Raw genomic sequence first — 16,055 nt, 5'->3', positions numbered from 1 at the left:
CTTCCCCGCTACCATGAAGCAAGCAGCCCTCCTCCTCCAGCACTTCCACCATGATGTGCTACCTTGCCACAGACCCAAAAGCAGCAGGGTCAAATGACCATGCAATGAACCAAAATAAACCTTTCTTCATTTTAAGTTGTTTATCTCAGGTAATTTGTCACAATAACAGATAGCTGACTAATACACCCAGTCTCTGGAAAATTGTGGAACAGAGTGGACAAAGCTGAGAGTAGCCTTGACTAAGGCCACTCAAAATAGCCACCTGTGGTAGTTAATGGTGCTGTCAAATACTTCTGACCCCTCTGTGATTAGGTGGGATCATATGAATAGTTCTAGTCAATTCTTTCATATATACATATATAAAACATATTTATTTATTTGTTTGTTTGTTTTAGTTGCAGAAGGACACAATACCTCTATTTTATTTATTTTTATGTGGTGCTGAAGATCAAACCCAGTTCCTCACACATGCTAGGCAAGTGCTCTACCACTGAGCTACAACCCCAGCCCCTCTAGTCAATTCTTTTTTGAGCAGAAATTAGGTATTTAGTCACAAGTGAAATAGACCCTCCACAGTTTTTTTTTTTTCACAATGAGCAGAGTTTCTCTAACCCCAAACCCACAAGACCCAAGTGACAGTATAGTAGCAAAATAAAACTTGAGACTGGAGGGCTATTTGGGATGCAGCAGAACCTAGGCCCTCATGAATGACTCATCAACCAAGGTCACAAAACAGAGACTCTTTGCACTCAGGAGAATACTGAAGTCCAAAGGGAATTTGTGAGGCTGCATCAGGTAAGCCAGACCTCAGGGACTGCTTGGTTGAGAAAAACTAAAGTCATACTGACACTTGTGCTAGCCAAGGAGGGCACTTCCTTATTTTTTTTTTTCCACACCATGGCATGTGTAAAAAATGTTAATAGATACATGGTTCCCTGCGGATAAATTGAAGGAGAACTGAGGTATCTACATAGGATTCGGTAAAAACGTGTTTTCTTAATGTTATGTAACTATAACATACAAAATAAAATGCAAAGTTGTAGAGAACATATAAATTACTGAATTTGATAAACTCTTCATATCTTAGTCTGTTTTCTGTACTTCAGGAGAATACCTAAGATTGGGTAGTTTAAAAAAAAAAGATGTGCCTGTAATCCCAGTGACTCAGGAGGCTGAGGCAGGAGGATTTCGAGTTCAAAGCCAGCCTCAGCAAAAGCAAGGCGCTAAGCAACTCAGTGAGACCCTGTCTCTAAATAAAGTAGAAAATAAGGCTGGGGGTGTGGCCCAGTGGCCGAGTGCCCCTAAATTCAATCCCTGGTACCCTCCTCCCTGCAAAATAAATCAATAAATAATAAGAAATAAAAGGGGCTGGGGATGTGGCTCAGTGGCTAAGCATCTCTGGGTTCAAAAAAGAAAAAACAGAAAGGAAAGAAATTTGCCTTGGCTCATTGTTCTAGAGACTGCCAAGTCCAAGAGCATGGTGCCAGCATCTGCTTGGCTTCTGGAGAGGACCTTGCTCTGCGTCCTAACGTGGTAGAAATGCAAAGCAGCAAGTGGGCGCCTTCCTGCTAGAGAGACAAACATGACGGGCAGCACTGCTTTACAAAAAGCCCCTCTCCTGAAAACTAATCCAGTTCTGTGGGAGTGAGAACTCACCCTTGAGATAATAACCCAATCCCACAAGAAAAATATTAATCCCCCCCAAAAAATGCCACCCCCTGCCTTTTTTTTTTTTTTTTTTTTTTTTTTTTTGATACCAGGGATTGAACCCAGGGAGTCTTAACCATGGAGCCACATCCCCAGTCCTGAGCTTCTGGGATTATAGGCACATACCATGACACTCCCACACTCCGCAGACTATCACCTCTTAAGGGCCCCACCTCTCAACTCGGCCACAGTAGATATCAAATTTCAATATGACTTTTAGACAGCACAAACCATCTTCAAGTCCTGCAAATCTATGTTTTGAAATCTTTTTAATTTTTTAAGCTGGGCGTGGTTTGACAACTATGACTTTTTTGCATCACATTTTGTGCTTGAAATGGCCATATGCTTCCTGATGAGTCTTGTTAACAAGTTCTTGAGAGTCAACATCCATATCAAAAAAAACTTAGATGCAGCTGGACGCAGTGCAGCTGGACACAGGGGTGCACCCAGGAGGATGAAGGAGGGAGAATCACAAGTTCTAGTCCAGCCTAGGCAATTTAGGGAGCCTGTTTCAATCAGCTTTTTAGCTGCTGTGAGTGAAAAGACTCAATCAGAACCAAATGAAGAAGAGGAAAGTTTTATTTAGGGGCTCATGGTTTCAGAGGTTTCTTCATCCATAGAAGGTGGGCTCCATTCCTCAGGGCGGGAGGTGGGGCAGAGTATCATGATGGAAGAGTGTGGCAGAGGGAAGCAGCTCACAGGAGGATCAGGAAGCAGACAGATATATTTGTATCTTGCCAGATACCAGGGATTGAACCATGGAAAGCCACACTCCCAATGCCACCTCCTCCAGCCACACCCTACCACTTCAATTGCCACTCAGTTAATCTCTACCAGGGGAATTAATTCACTGAATGAACCAAGACTCTGATGATCCAATCATTTCTCCTCCAAACCTTGTGAACCTTGTGTTGTCTCATATGTGAGCTTTTGGAAGATACCACATTTAAACCATAATAGAGGCCCTAAGCAGCTAAGAAAGAAAGAAAGAAAGAAAGAAAGAAAGAGAAAATTTTAAAAGGGCTGGAGCTAAAACTGGAAAGGTGGCACATGCCTGTAATCTTAGCAATTTGGGAGGCTGAGGCAGGAGGATCATGAGTTCAAAACCAGCCTCAGGAACTTAGTGATACCCTCAGCAACTTAGTGAGATCCTGTCTCAAAATAAAATTTAAAAATGAAAAGGGGGGACTGGGGATGTGGCTAATATCTAATTACCCCTAGGTTCAATCCCTGGCACTAAAAAATTAAATTACATTAAAAGAGGGAATTGGGGGTATAGCCCAGAGAATCTTCCCAGATTCTATCCCCAGTAGCAAGAAAAAAAAAGAGGAAAGACAAGAAAAAGCAAAGATAACTTATATGTACTGGTAGGAATGAAATGTTTTTACTACAAAATTGTTAAAATGATACTTAAAGAATCTAATTGGTTTTTTTAATGTTAAAATTTCTTATAATAATGTAAATGTTTCTTAATTCAATGCAATTCTTACTGAGTCTATCAAAATAATGATGAAACTAATTGGCAAATATAAATGTGAGTTGGAAGAGTCACCCTGTGGCTAGCCTGGATCCTACTGAGTGAGCAAATCAGCCCCAGACAGACAGAAGTATCCAAGCTCTGTGACATTTCTATTTCGGGGCTTCCACCTGGAGCTGTGTCCTCACAGCTGCCCTTGCCTAAACGCCTCCGTGCCATCCCGGTCTCACCTACAAGGCCCTGGCTGCCAGCCCTCGCCCGACCCCATCTCCACGCTACACGTCACACACAAGCTATCCACTACCTCTGCCTGGAACACCTCTCCCTCTGTGTTCCTAGCTAAACCCCTAAGCACCATTGCTCCTCGGGATGGCTCTCTTGCCGACGCTAATCAAAACAAGATCTCTGTACTCATTGTTTTGCATGTTGATCTCCTCATTTGGTAAAAAATGTGCTCATTTTGAAAAATAAAGATAACACTTGTAGGCATCCAGAACAGTGCTGAGAGTTTATAATGAACGTTCAATAAACCATCACTGTGCCTTCCACTTTTCCTTTGTAGATTTACCACAAATGCTTGTTTGGGTGTATTTGTTCCCCACTGGACTGTGAATTCCGAGTTAAGGCCAGAGAGCGTGTGTTCTGTGCCTACCAAGGCCTGGCACAGTCCCTGGTATCAATATGTATTTGCTGAATGAATCAACTAATTTATTCAATGAGAACACACTTGGCCATAGAAATGATACACAGTGGAGAATCCCCATCAAGTCGTTGGAGGGGGGGAACCTGAAAGAATGTAAAGTGCTTCTGTACCAATACTTTGACCTACTTCCTCTTGCTGGCCACCTCCTGCTCCGGTGCATTTTGACCTTCCCCTCCTCCCCTTTGCACCCCATTCTCTCCCTGAGTTTGTTTCTCTATTCTCTGTACCATCCACATATGGCTTCTGGTAGACAGTAAACGCTCCATACATTTTATTGAATAAGTGCTGGGATGCCCAGATGGATGAACAGACAGATGGACCACTAGCTAATCGAGAGGATGGATGTGGTACCTCCCACCTTAGCATGGAAGAAATTCCTTATGATTTCAGAGATTCCCTCCTCCATGAAATCTCAACCCTTGAGGGTCCCCTCATCCAGGGAAGACAGAAGTGGTCCCTCTCCAGGAAGATCATTTAAACCCTCAACATGAATCGGGTCTGATGGGCCCGCGACACTCGGGGGCTCCATCTGGGCAGCTTCTCCATTACTCCTAATCGCCAGCCTTGAAATGGAATTACTTCCTTCTTCAGAGTAAAGTGCAAGGGAGCTTTCCCTCTCTGAACAGCGAGCACACACTGCAGAGACATTCTGCTCCTATAAATATGCTTTTCTAAATGTTAAAGGGTTAGAGCAATTTCCAAAGGTCTCTGCCTCGAAGGAGCCCTCGGATGATATTTAATTGAACTACTTTGCTTTGAGAAGTGAGGAAACTAAAATGTAAGACGTGGAAATGCTTCTTGGGTTTTATGTCAAAATACAGGCTTCTGGTTAAAATAATGGAGAGAGAATTTTCTGTTATTAAACTCAGGGAAATGAACATAAACAGCTCAACCAAGGAAAGCTGAGTGTAGAATTTTATCAGACGGTCGGAGGAGGAACTATCTCCTTTTAAACTCTATGTTCAACCCCTGAACAACCGTGGAAGACACTTTGGTTGATTAAAAATCATTAGAAATCTCTCTCCCTCCTTTGGCCTTGGAAGAAAGTGAACATTAAATATAAACATATCTACCACAAGTTTAAATATTAACTTTTTTTCATAATATCCACCCCCTGCCCTGGTGTTTTCTGAGCAAACTCCTTTGAAGAGAAGAAACTGAATTTTGTGAAGGTTGAAAGAGAGAGAGGAGAACACCTGAGAGAGGCCAACTCTGAAAAAGAGCAAATGATCGATTTGTCATTTCATATTTGTGAAGACATTCAGATCAAAATTGGCATACTTTCAACCTAAATCACATCAAAGAGCCAGCAATTAAATCCTTGCTCCTGTTCAGTGTATTCAGAACGCTGGTGTAATTCGGAATTTGACATGATGCTCTCTGAAGACAAAGAACAGGGGACTGCTAGGTCAGCATTCACAGGATGCTGGAAAGACAAGGCAAACACGTGAATGGGTCTTCTTTGCGGCATAGTCGCTGCTGCTGTGCCCTGCAGAACCCCAGTGGACACGGTTCCTTCAGACCACAAGGTGAATGGCACCCCCTAGACTTCTGCAGTGAACAACCTTTGCATCTGCACTTGGCACTCTGTAGTCGTGCTGGTCTTTTGTTAGTCCAGGGAATATCCCTCCAATTTGAGGAAAATGCAAACCAAAGAAAGGCAGGACCCCAAATCTCATTATGGTAGCCAAAGGGGATACATATTACATTTTCCTGACTCCTTGGATCCAGCCCAGGCTCAGTCAAAGAAAGCCAAACCTGGTCTCTTGCCCAGAACTCCCTATCTTAAGGGGATGACACAACGGGCAAGCACACTGGAGATTATCAAAGACAACAGTAGTGGCAGTGACAGGCTAGGGTGCTACCGATTAGCAGGGCTCTCCGGTGCCTGGGTGGAGAGGAGCAGATTCCAGTGGACATTCTGCTGGCCGAGGTGGCAAAGCAGATGCCACTTTCTAATGCACATACAGGAATGGCAGTGGTCCCCAGCCTTGAGTGTAGGACACTTGCAGCAGCTATTGAGTCTGTTCCAGGGTCCTACTGCTGATCATCTCCTCAGCTACACAGCTTGCCTGGGTCCCTGTTCTCCGCCTTCCTGTTGACTCCGTGAGCTTTCCGCCATCCTTCCAACACACCAGTCTTTTCCTTAAGTTTTGCAGGAAGCAATTTCTTTTGTTTGCACATCTATCCTCTGCCCAACAAAGCCTCGGCTGCAGACCCCCTTCTTGCCAGAAAATCCCACCTTGCTTTGTCATCTACAGGTCCCCAGCAAAGGCCAGATTTAACAGGGTATGCAGAATCAGAAGGGACGGAACACATTGGATGAGAGTTCCCAGATAATGGGAATCAGTCTCCATATACTGAATGAGGATGATTGAAACCATCTATTCCAAATCCTGCCTTTGGGGGAGGAAACCAAGAGGAGGCAGGTGAGTCGCTCAAGGTCACCAAGCTTGTTAGTAGAAGCTTCAGTAAAACCTGTGATCTCAGCTTCTTTTTTTTTTTTTATTGGTTGTTCACAACATTACAAAGCTTTTGACATATCATATTTCAAACATTAGAATCAAGTGGGTTATAAACTCCCATTTTTACCCCAAATACAGATTGCAGAATCACATCAGTTACACATCCACATTTTTACATACTGCCATATTAGTGACTGTTGTATTCTGCTACCTTTCCTATCCTCTACTATCCCCCCTCCCCTCCCCTCCCATCTTCTCTCTCTACCCCATCTACTGTAATTCATTTCCCTCCATGTTTGCTATCCCATTCCCCTCACAACCTCTTATATGTAATTTTGTATAACAATGAGGGTTTCCCTCCATTTCTATGCAATTTCCCTTTTTTTCTCCCTTTCCCTCCCACCTCATGCCTCTGTTTAATGTTAATCTTTTCTTCCTGCTCTTCCTCCCTGCTCTGTTCTTAGTTGCTCTCATTATATCAAAGAAGACATTTGGTATTTGTTTTTTAGGGATTGGCTAGCTTCACTGAGCATAATCTGCTCTAGTGCCATCCATTTCCCTGCAAATTCCGTGATTTTGTCATTTTTTAGTGCTGCATAATACTCTGGCACCACAGGGTGGCGGGGGTTAAACAAAGAAGGGTCATTGTTCAGCTCACCGTGCTCATTGCCTAAAAGCTCGCAGGATGCTCTGCTAAAACCAATTTGCCTTCGAATTTTAATCCCGGTCCAGAAGCATAACCCTGACTTGTGAAATCTTAAGAACAATGTTGTAAGGCATTTCGTACATAAAATTTTTAATTAAGATTTATAGGGCGGGAGCTGGAGATGTGGCTCAAGTGGTAGCGCGCTCGCCTGGCATGCGTGCGGCCCGGGTTCGATCCTCAGCACCACATACAAACAAAGATGTTGTGTCCACCGAAAACTAAAAAAAATAAATAAATAATGAAATTCTCTCTCTCTTTAAAAAAAAAAAAAGATTTATAGGGTGGACACGCCTCCTCTTGTGGATAAGAAGTAAGAACACGGGGGCTGGGGATGTGGCTCAAGCGGTAGCGCGCTCGCCTGGCATGCGTGCGGCCCGGGTTCGATCCTCAGCACCACATACCAACAAAGATGTTGTGTCTGCCTAGAACTAAAAAATAAATATTAAAAATTCTCTCTCTCCCCTCTCTCACTCTCTCTTTAAAAAAAAAAAAAAAAAAAAGTAAGAACACGGGGGATTAGAAAAGAGAAGGAGGATGTGCAAGCCACAACGAACTACCCAGAAAGCCCTATCTGTCCATCTCTTCACCTAGAATATAAAGGAGCCTTTGTCCTACAAATGCTGCAAATGGTGTGAGCACGGAGCAGTAATGGGAAACCAAGGTGCCTGATCCTCACAATGTATTGTTTCAGTGTCTCGCCTAATGTTCATTCACAGTATGGGAAACATCAGGAAAGAATGAAAACACCTTCTTTTTTTTCTTTTCAATCATGGACTAAGTCTTTGAGTGAAAATATAAAAATTCAGTAGAAGAATCTTCCCACCTCTATATCTTGCACAGTGCTCTAAGATACAAGAGTAGAGAATTTTAGCTTCAATTGACAAATCTAAAAGCAGACGCCTAGAAAGGAGGGAAGCCAGGCCTGATGCCGTACACCTGTAATCCCAGGGGCTGGGGAGGCTGAGTCAGGAGCATCGTGGTGGCTTCAAAGCCAGCCTCAGCAAAAGCGAGAAGCTAAGCAACTCAGTGAGACCCTGACTCTAAATAAAATACAAAATAGGGCTGGGCTCAGTGGTTGAGTGTCCTTGAGTTTAATCCCCGGTACCCCCCCCACCCCAAAAAAAAGAAAAGAAATAAAGGAGACACTGGAAGCCATGGCCCCTGTCTCCAAGCTTCTTCTTAGATCTCAGTGGCCCTATAAGTAGAGGTCAGCAAACTCTTTCCCCAAAGAGCCAGATGGTAAATACAGTCACCACTTCTCAACTCTGCCAGGGTGGTGACAGCATCCAAAGGCAATAAGCAAATAAACGGGAGAAGTTGTGCCCCAATGAAGCTGTATTTATGAATCAGGCTGTGGGTCAAATCTGACCCGTAGGACCACAGCTTGCCCACCCCCGATCAGAGGTCAGAGTTCACCATCCCCACCCTCTAGCGCCCACACATTCAATCATCCAGCCTCTTTAAACTCGCCCTCAACATCTTTCAGATGGTAACATCATCACTTAAATCCAGAGGTGGTAATTACCATGGTAAGAGGCAGCATCCCCAATTTTTCACAAACGGTGGCAGGAGGGTGAAGTTTTCTGACATGGTCACATTGTTGGGACAATCTTCACTTGTCAGAGGAAAGAACCTCTCGCTCCCCACACCGGGTCCCTCCCTCCACATAACACGCATCCCATCGAAATCCCATCTATAGAATTAGCATGCGACATCTCAGTCTCCCGTGCAAGCATTTTTTTGCCTGAAAAACTAGGCAGCCGTCTCACCGTGACAACGTGAGAATAACTTGCCATTCTGGTAATGGTCTAACCGCATCTAAGTGTCTGTCATAATGAAAATTGGTCTCTTCCATTTCAATTTATTTTGTCAACAATCCAAATGAATCCCGAGTATATCTTCCAACACCACCGCACGCAAACCAAATAGGAAAGAGAACTTTAAAGTGAACCTCATCATCATATGACTAAATATTTACATTAAAAAAGATTCTCTCTTCTGGAAGATGTCCCAGCTCTGCTGTTGTCCCCTGCCAGTACACCTGCAGCTTTTTGTAACTAATTAGAGAACTGCAGAAAACACATTCAAAAGGGGCCTCCGCAAACAGATGCACACTCCATTAATTAAACAAGCCGGAGCAATCGCCCGGGCTGTAATTGGAAAATGTGCTTCTCTCCTCCATCTTGAAGGCAATCAGAGTTATTTGCAAATGCTTTTTGATAGTTTCTCCAAAAGAGAAAGCCGGCTAGCAGCAGGCTCTGGCTTCCTCGGGCAGGCGGGGCAGATGTTTGGGAAAGGTTGGAGGGAAGAGGCAAAGTCATCCAGGTTCTCTAATTAGCTCTTCGGCCCCTTCCTCCCCCTGTAGAAGACTGTGCTAATTAGAAAAGGAAGTTTCAGAGCTAAAAAAAGAAAGCGAGTCTGCTAATGCTACTTAATGGCACAAAGACCGTCCTGTGTGGTGCAGTCCAGGGCTCTAATTGGGGTGGGTACGGGTCCAAGTGTGTACATGGCTAGCCAGCAACCAGGTGCCCCACCCCTGCCCATACCTGAGTTTGCATTGTCCGCAGAACCAGTAATGGGAGCAGGAAGATGGTAGAGAAGGTCATTGGAGGGGAGAACCAAGAAACGAAAATAGCCCAGAGTCTCTCCTCTATCCTTGCCCTTGGCTTCCGGGCAGTGTGTTAGGGGAACTCCCATACAAAGTAGAATTCCCTCTTGATGAGGTTATCCTGGTAGGTGAACGTCCCTGTGGGGCCAACAGACACCAGGACCTCCAGAGGCCAGGATTCAGGTCATTATAACAGGCCCTGGGGTCTGTGGTAGCATGCCCACAGAAGAGATTGTGGGATTCCAGCCTTCCTGGCTTCCTTGTCTTCGAGATGTGATGTCTTCCACCCTAGGAGACAAATCTCCCCTTGCTTGAAGATCTTGTAACACTGCGACGGGCGCCTTGCAAGTGTATGCTCATTTTTCTCAAAGCCCAGTCAGCATCAGTGTGCCACACAACAAATCCCTGAGAAACTTAGTGGCCTGGAAAAAAAAAAAAAAAAAAAACAATAAGCTTTTCATTATCTCTCACAGTTCCTGACAGTCAGGAATTCAGGAGCAGCTGAGCTGGCCATTCTTGATCAGAGTCTCTGGTAAGGCGGCCGTCAACATGTCCACTGGAGATGAGCCAACCCAAGCCTGGACTGAGGACTAGAGAGAGGATCTGCTTCCACGACGCTTGCTCTGAAGCCGGGAAAGCCGGTGCTGGCTGTGGGCAGGAGGCCCCGGTTTCTCCCCACCCGAACCTCCCAAAAGGCTGCTTAAGTGTCACATGGCGGCAGGCCTTCTTGAGAGTGAGTGATCAAAGACGGCACGCAGTGGAGCCACCGTCCTTCCCCCAGGGGGTTGTATCGGGGTGGACGTGGACCCGTGAGATGTTCTTGGGAAAAGTCCCACTAAAAAAGACAAAGTGGAGCCGATGGAGCTTGTTGGATTCTGTTTCCCAAGAATCTGACCTGGAATATTTGGTGGATAAAGCCTAACCCTAAAGGCTGTAAATGGATGGAAGTCATACAGAAGCAGGAGCCACGGGGCAGAGAAAGATACATGGGAGAGCAGGCCACAAACACAGGAAGGATGTCAGTAATTGAATGAATGGCAAATATTAGGAGGTGTTCTATCACCTTACAGTGGCCTATCTGCAAACTCCTACGGAGGGGTTAAATAACACAGTGAGTAGAAAGGCTTCAGCCCTTCTCCTCCCTGAAATGACTCTTCAGCAGCTCTTGGAACCAAGTCTGAGTCGCGTCTCCATGGCAACACGGGCATCCTCCTAGTACAACCTCACTGTGGCTTCATCACAAGCTTCTGTCCCTTACAATGAAAGCAGCCAAATGAGACAAAGTTTGTCTCAAATAAGGAATTTGCTATGACTTGGGTGCTGTTTGTCCCCTGGTGGTTCGTGGGTTGGAAGCTTGATCCTCTGTGCAGTGGGGAACCTTTAAGAGGTGCAGACTCGTGGGAGGCCCTGGGGTCTGTGGTAGCATGCCCACAGAAGATATTGTGGGATTCCAGCCTTCCTGGCTTCCTTGTCTTCAAGATGTGATTTCTTCCACCCAATTACTCTCCTGATGGCCACTATCTACCACAAGGTCCTCACCAGAGTCAAGTTGTGCTGGTGCCAGGCTCTTGAATCTCTAAAACTGTGAGCTAAATAAACTTCTTTTCTTTATAAAGTTAGATTTCCTCAAGTATTTCATTATGGCAACAGAAAAGAAAATACTACAGCATCTGAAGGTTTACATAGCTCCCTCACAGTATGTGCAGAGTGAGATATGGTGGGGTTGTAGGTATTGAGCCCAAGAGTGCTCTACCACTGAGCTACATCCCCAACCCCTTTTGTTTTTTAAGTAGAGGTACAGTTTCACTAAGTTGCCTAGGCTGGCCTAAAACTTGTGATGTTCCTATCCAGTTTCTGGGATTACAGACATGCACTGCCTTGCCCAGCTCTGTGTGTCTTTAAGTTAACAAATATACCTCTCTGAACCCCAGTTAGATCACCTACAAAATGAAGAGTAGTAACTTGGCATTCTCTGACTGGTGAGAATTAAGGGGTTTATTTAACACTACCACCGCTACATAGCAAACACCGAATAAGCAACACCCAAATGCTGTCGTCATCATCATCATTATCCTTGACACTGTGACCTGCAAAATCTAGTGGGAGGCAGCCAAGTGGACTTAATTTTTAAGATATGTAGCTTTTCTTGGGATAATAAATACTGTGGTCTCTTCCATCATTAGATACTTATGGCTTTCCCCAGTCTTGTTGTGACAACTGTGAGGACAGTATGGTTCGTAGGAGAAGCTCAATAAACACATTTTAAATTAATTAATTTATGTTCAACATCTCTAGCAATTAGAGAAATGCAAATCAAAACTACACTGAGATTCCATCTCACTCCAGTCAGAATGGCAATCATCAAGAGTACAAGCAACAGTAAGTGTTGGCGAGGATGTGGGTAAAAAGGTACATTCACACATTGCTGGTGGGACTGGATATTGGTTGCAACCACTCTGGAAAGAGTATGGAGATGCCTAAGAAAACTTGGAATGAAATCACCATTTGGCCCAGCTATCCCACTCTTAGGTTTAAGTCCCAAAGGACTTAAAATCAGCATACTATAGCGACACGGCCACATCAATGTTTATAGCAGCTCAATTCACAATAGCTAAACTACAGAACCAACCTTGGTGCCTTTCAACAGATGAACAGATAAAGAAAATGTGGTATATATACACACAATGGAATATTATTCAACCTTTAAAAAGAAGGAAAGTATGACATTTGCCTGTAAATGAATGGAACTAGAGAATATTATGCTAAGTGAAATAAGTAATCCCAAAGAATTGAAGGACAAATGTTTTCTCTGATATACAGATGCTAATTCACAATAAGGGGTGGTGGGAGAAAACTGGTGTTTTGGACTAAACGGAGGGGAGTGCAGGGAGGGGAGGCGTCATAGGGATAAGAATGATAGTCGAATGAAATGGACATTATTACACTATGTGCATATATGATGACGTGACCTGTGTAACTCTACATCACGTACAACCAGATGAAGGAGAAGTTATACTCCATTTTATGGATGGTGTGTCAAAATGCATTCTACTATTATGTATAACTAATTAGAACACATTAAAAAATTAAAGCTTCTAAAACAATTAGTTAATTTTAATTAATTAATACACTGTCTTGAAGGAAAAATATTTAAGACCACTCTTCTTTCAGCTCCCTGTCCTCTTCCTCACTTGTCCAGGGATGGGGAATGTCACTGGACTGGTCAGGTTTGTGAACACTGACTGGGCTGAAGGAGGAGGCACCTGGTTTGGGAAGTCTGTGGACACACAGTGGTAGAGTAAGGAGGCCAAAGGTGAGTCCCCCACGGAAAATACCCACCACCCTCCTCCCCTCCTGCCCCACCAGGCATCAGCCCTGGCCCACACTGAAGCCAGGTGCCAGGCACTGAGACTAGCACTCTTTTCCTCAGCTCCACTACCTGATTAAAAAGTCCTGTGGCTCTGGGAGGGGGTAACACGGATAAGCCTTTCTTCTTCAAGAGCTGAGCCTTGATCCTGAGGGACCACAGAAGCAAAGCAAGACCCAAATTCTGCTGCATTTCCATGGAAGAGTGAGTTTAAAGACGTTTCCACATGGCTCGTTCCAACTTGCCACAGTCCTCTGTGGTGGAAGTCCAGCGTCAGCTTCTCATGTGCCACCAGAAAGAGTAAACAGAATTGAGGTTTCCTTGGGTTCTTAGCCAAGCTTCAACTCAATACCATCTTTCACCCAGATTTCTGACAGAATAAACAAATTGATGAATATAATACACACTCCCGGGCCTCAAGAAAACCCAGACACACTCCCTGGCTTCAAGAAACTCATGCTATGTTTAGGGGAGAACTAACTCTTCTCAGCCTTAGGTATCGAGAGGACCCTCTGTGCAAGGTGCTGCAGCTACAGGATGGTGAAGACCCTGGTTCTCTGAGCGTCTGTGTGGGAAAGAGTCCCTGGGCAGCCTGCACTGCCAACTTGGCACAGGAAAAAAAATTTATATATATATTATATGTGTGTGTGTGTAATGCTTGTTGAATAGCAATAATATCTCCTGAGAGGCTATGTCATCATCCTTCTAATCCTGTAAAGAAAAAAACAAAAAAACACCTGAGATAACCCATTTTTAAAAAGGAAAGATCTATTTTGACTCATGGTTCTGGAAGGTACGAGAGGTTTCCCACTAACAGGTTGGCCCTGTTGTTTTGGGGCCTGTCAACAGGATATCATGGTGGGGAGCACGCAGTGGCCAGGAAGCAAAGAGAAAGGAAGAGGAGGGGCCAGAATCCCAATATCCCCTTCAAGGGCTGCTCCCATGACCCAATGTCCCTCTTCTAGGCTCCTCTTCCTAGAGGTTCCACCACCTCCCAGTAGCACTGAGCTGAGGACCGAGTCTTGGGCACCTGGGCCTTTGGGCCCTCTGCTTCAAATCCGAACTCTAGCAGAGTTTAACTATCAAGCTATCTCTGTTCTGATCTCCTAAATCACCTTATTTCAGGTTCCGGGGGCCATGGATCCTAAAGAGATGGGTCTTCGTGACAAAAGCACAGCAGCCAGGATGCAAAACAAACCCTCAAGTTACCCATATATAATGAAAATTGTATTTCTGGGAGACGCCTCTTGCTCTGATAAGAAGATATACTGGAGGAAGTAAGAACCACATCGGTTGAAAAGAAATAACTGGCTAGGAAGAGTAGGGGTGTGGGAAATGAGGGCCATAAAAGGATGTCAGAGGAATAGAGAGACTTTGGCGGATGGTGGAAAGGAGGCCCTAGAGACTCCAGGCACCCGTGTGGCTTCTCCTTTCCCATATTCCAGAGTGCCTGAACCACTTAGCTTTCCTCCCCACCCACCAACATGTCCAAGCAGATTATTTTAAGCAAAGCATCGTCTTTCCCAGCTGATAAACTTACAATTTATGGCTTTTCACACGATCATTTGTCATATCTCTTCCCACTTATTGAAGATTCAAAGAGCACTATACTTTCTACCAAGGCAAATTCTGCTAACTAAGATGAACAACAGAAACAAAACAACAACAACAACTTCTTCTTCTTCTTCTTCTTCTTCTTCTTCTTCTTCTTCTTCTTCTTCTTCTTCTTTTCAAATATTGGGGATTACTGAGCTTACACCCCCAATTTTTTTTTTCATTTGTATGTTGAGACAGGATTTCCCTAAGTTGCCAAGGCTGGCCTTCAAGTTGTGAGCCTCCTGTCTCAGCCTCCAGAGTAGATGGGATCACAGGCATATGCCACCATGCCCTGTGGAAAACTTCCTTCTGGGGGAGAAATTTTCCAACCCAGAAACATGCCTGTCTAGTTCCCTAACCATATCTCCATGTACTTCAATGGGTATAAGAGGTTGCTTTTGCACAATAGATTGCAGCAACTTCAATAATGAGGGGAAAACTTTTAGAAGCCATATGGAAGCCATATGTCGGGAGGGTGAAGAAAAAAAGGTACGAGAGGCTCCCCACTGGCTTTGTGAAGCCTGGACCATTTACCTCCAGACTTAACTTAGATGGGAAAGAAAGAAACTTCTCCCTGGTCCAAAGCATTGTTATCTTGGATTTTCTATTATTGATGATTAAACCCAATGCTCCCTGATGAGTATAATAATGAGTAACAGTGTCTAGACTTCCCCTGTCACCATAACATTTAGAAAATTACAGAACCTACGAAACCAATAATTTCAGATATTATATAAATGGCATCAAAAGATTGAGTTCTTGGGCTGGGGATGTAGCTCAGTTGGTAGAGTGCTTGCTTCGCGTGCATAAGGCCCTGGGTTCAATCTGCAGCACCACAAAAAAAAAAAAAAAAAGACCGAGATCTCTGAGATGAGGGGAAAAAGTAAGGTGAACTCCATGATCTCCCCAGCTTTCTTCCTGAAGTCAATTTCTGGAGGCCCAAGGAAGGAGAACATTTAAATTGAGCACAGTGAGTACTGTTTGAACAGAGGAGACAGAGGCTGGAATTTGGGGAGACTAAAGTAGCTAAATTTGTGGAACAAAATATTAAAGGGGAGCTGAGTGTGGTGGCACACACCTGTAATCCCAGTGAATAGGGAGGCTGAGGCAGGAGGGTCCCAGGTTCAAAGCCAGCCTCAGCAACTTAGTGAGAACTTCAGCAACTTGGTGAGACCCTGTCTCAAAATAAAAAGTAAAAAGCGTGGGGGATGTGGCTCAGTAGCTAAGCACCCCTGAGTTCAATCCCCAGTATCAAAAAAAAAAAAATACTTGACATGTGTAGAAGCAAGAAAATGTGAGATAAATAAGAAAACTCAGTCAAAAGAAACTGACCTAAAAATGACTTTTTAAAATGTCAATTAACAGCCGGACATAGTGGTGCATGCCTGTAATCCCAGTGGCTTGGGAGGCTGAGACAGGAGAATCA

The sequence above is a fragment of the Spermophilus citellus genome, assembly GCF_964194105.1.
Source record: "Spermophilus citellus genome assembly, chromosome: 18".
Classification (NCBI taxonomy): Eukaryota; Metazoa; Chordata; class Mammalia; order Rodentia; family Sciuridae; genus Spermophilus; species Spermophilus citellus.
The sequence above is the reverse complement of the archived record's forward strand: the minus strand, read 5'-3'. Positions refer to the sequence as shown.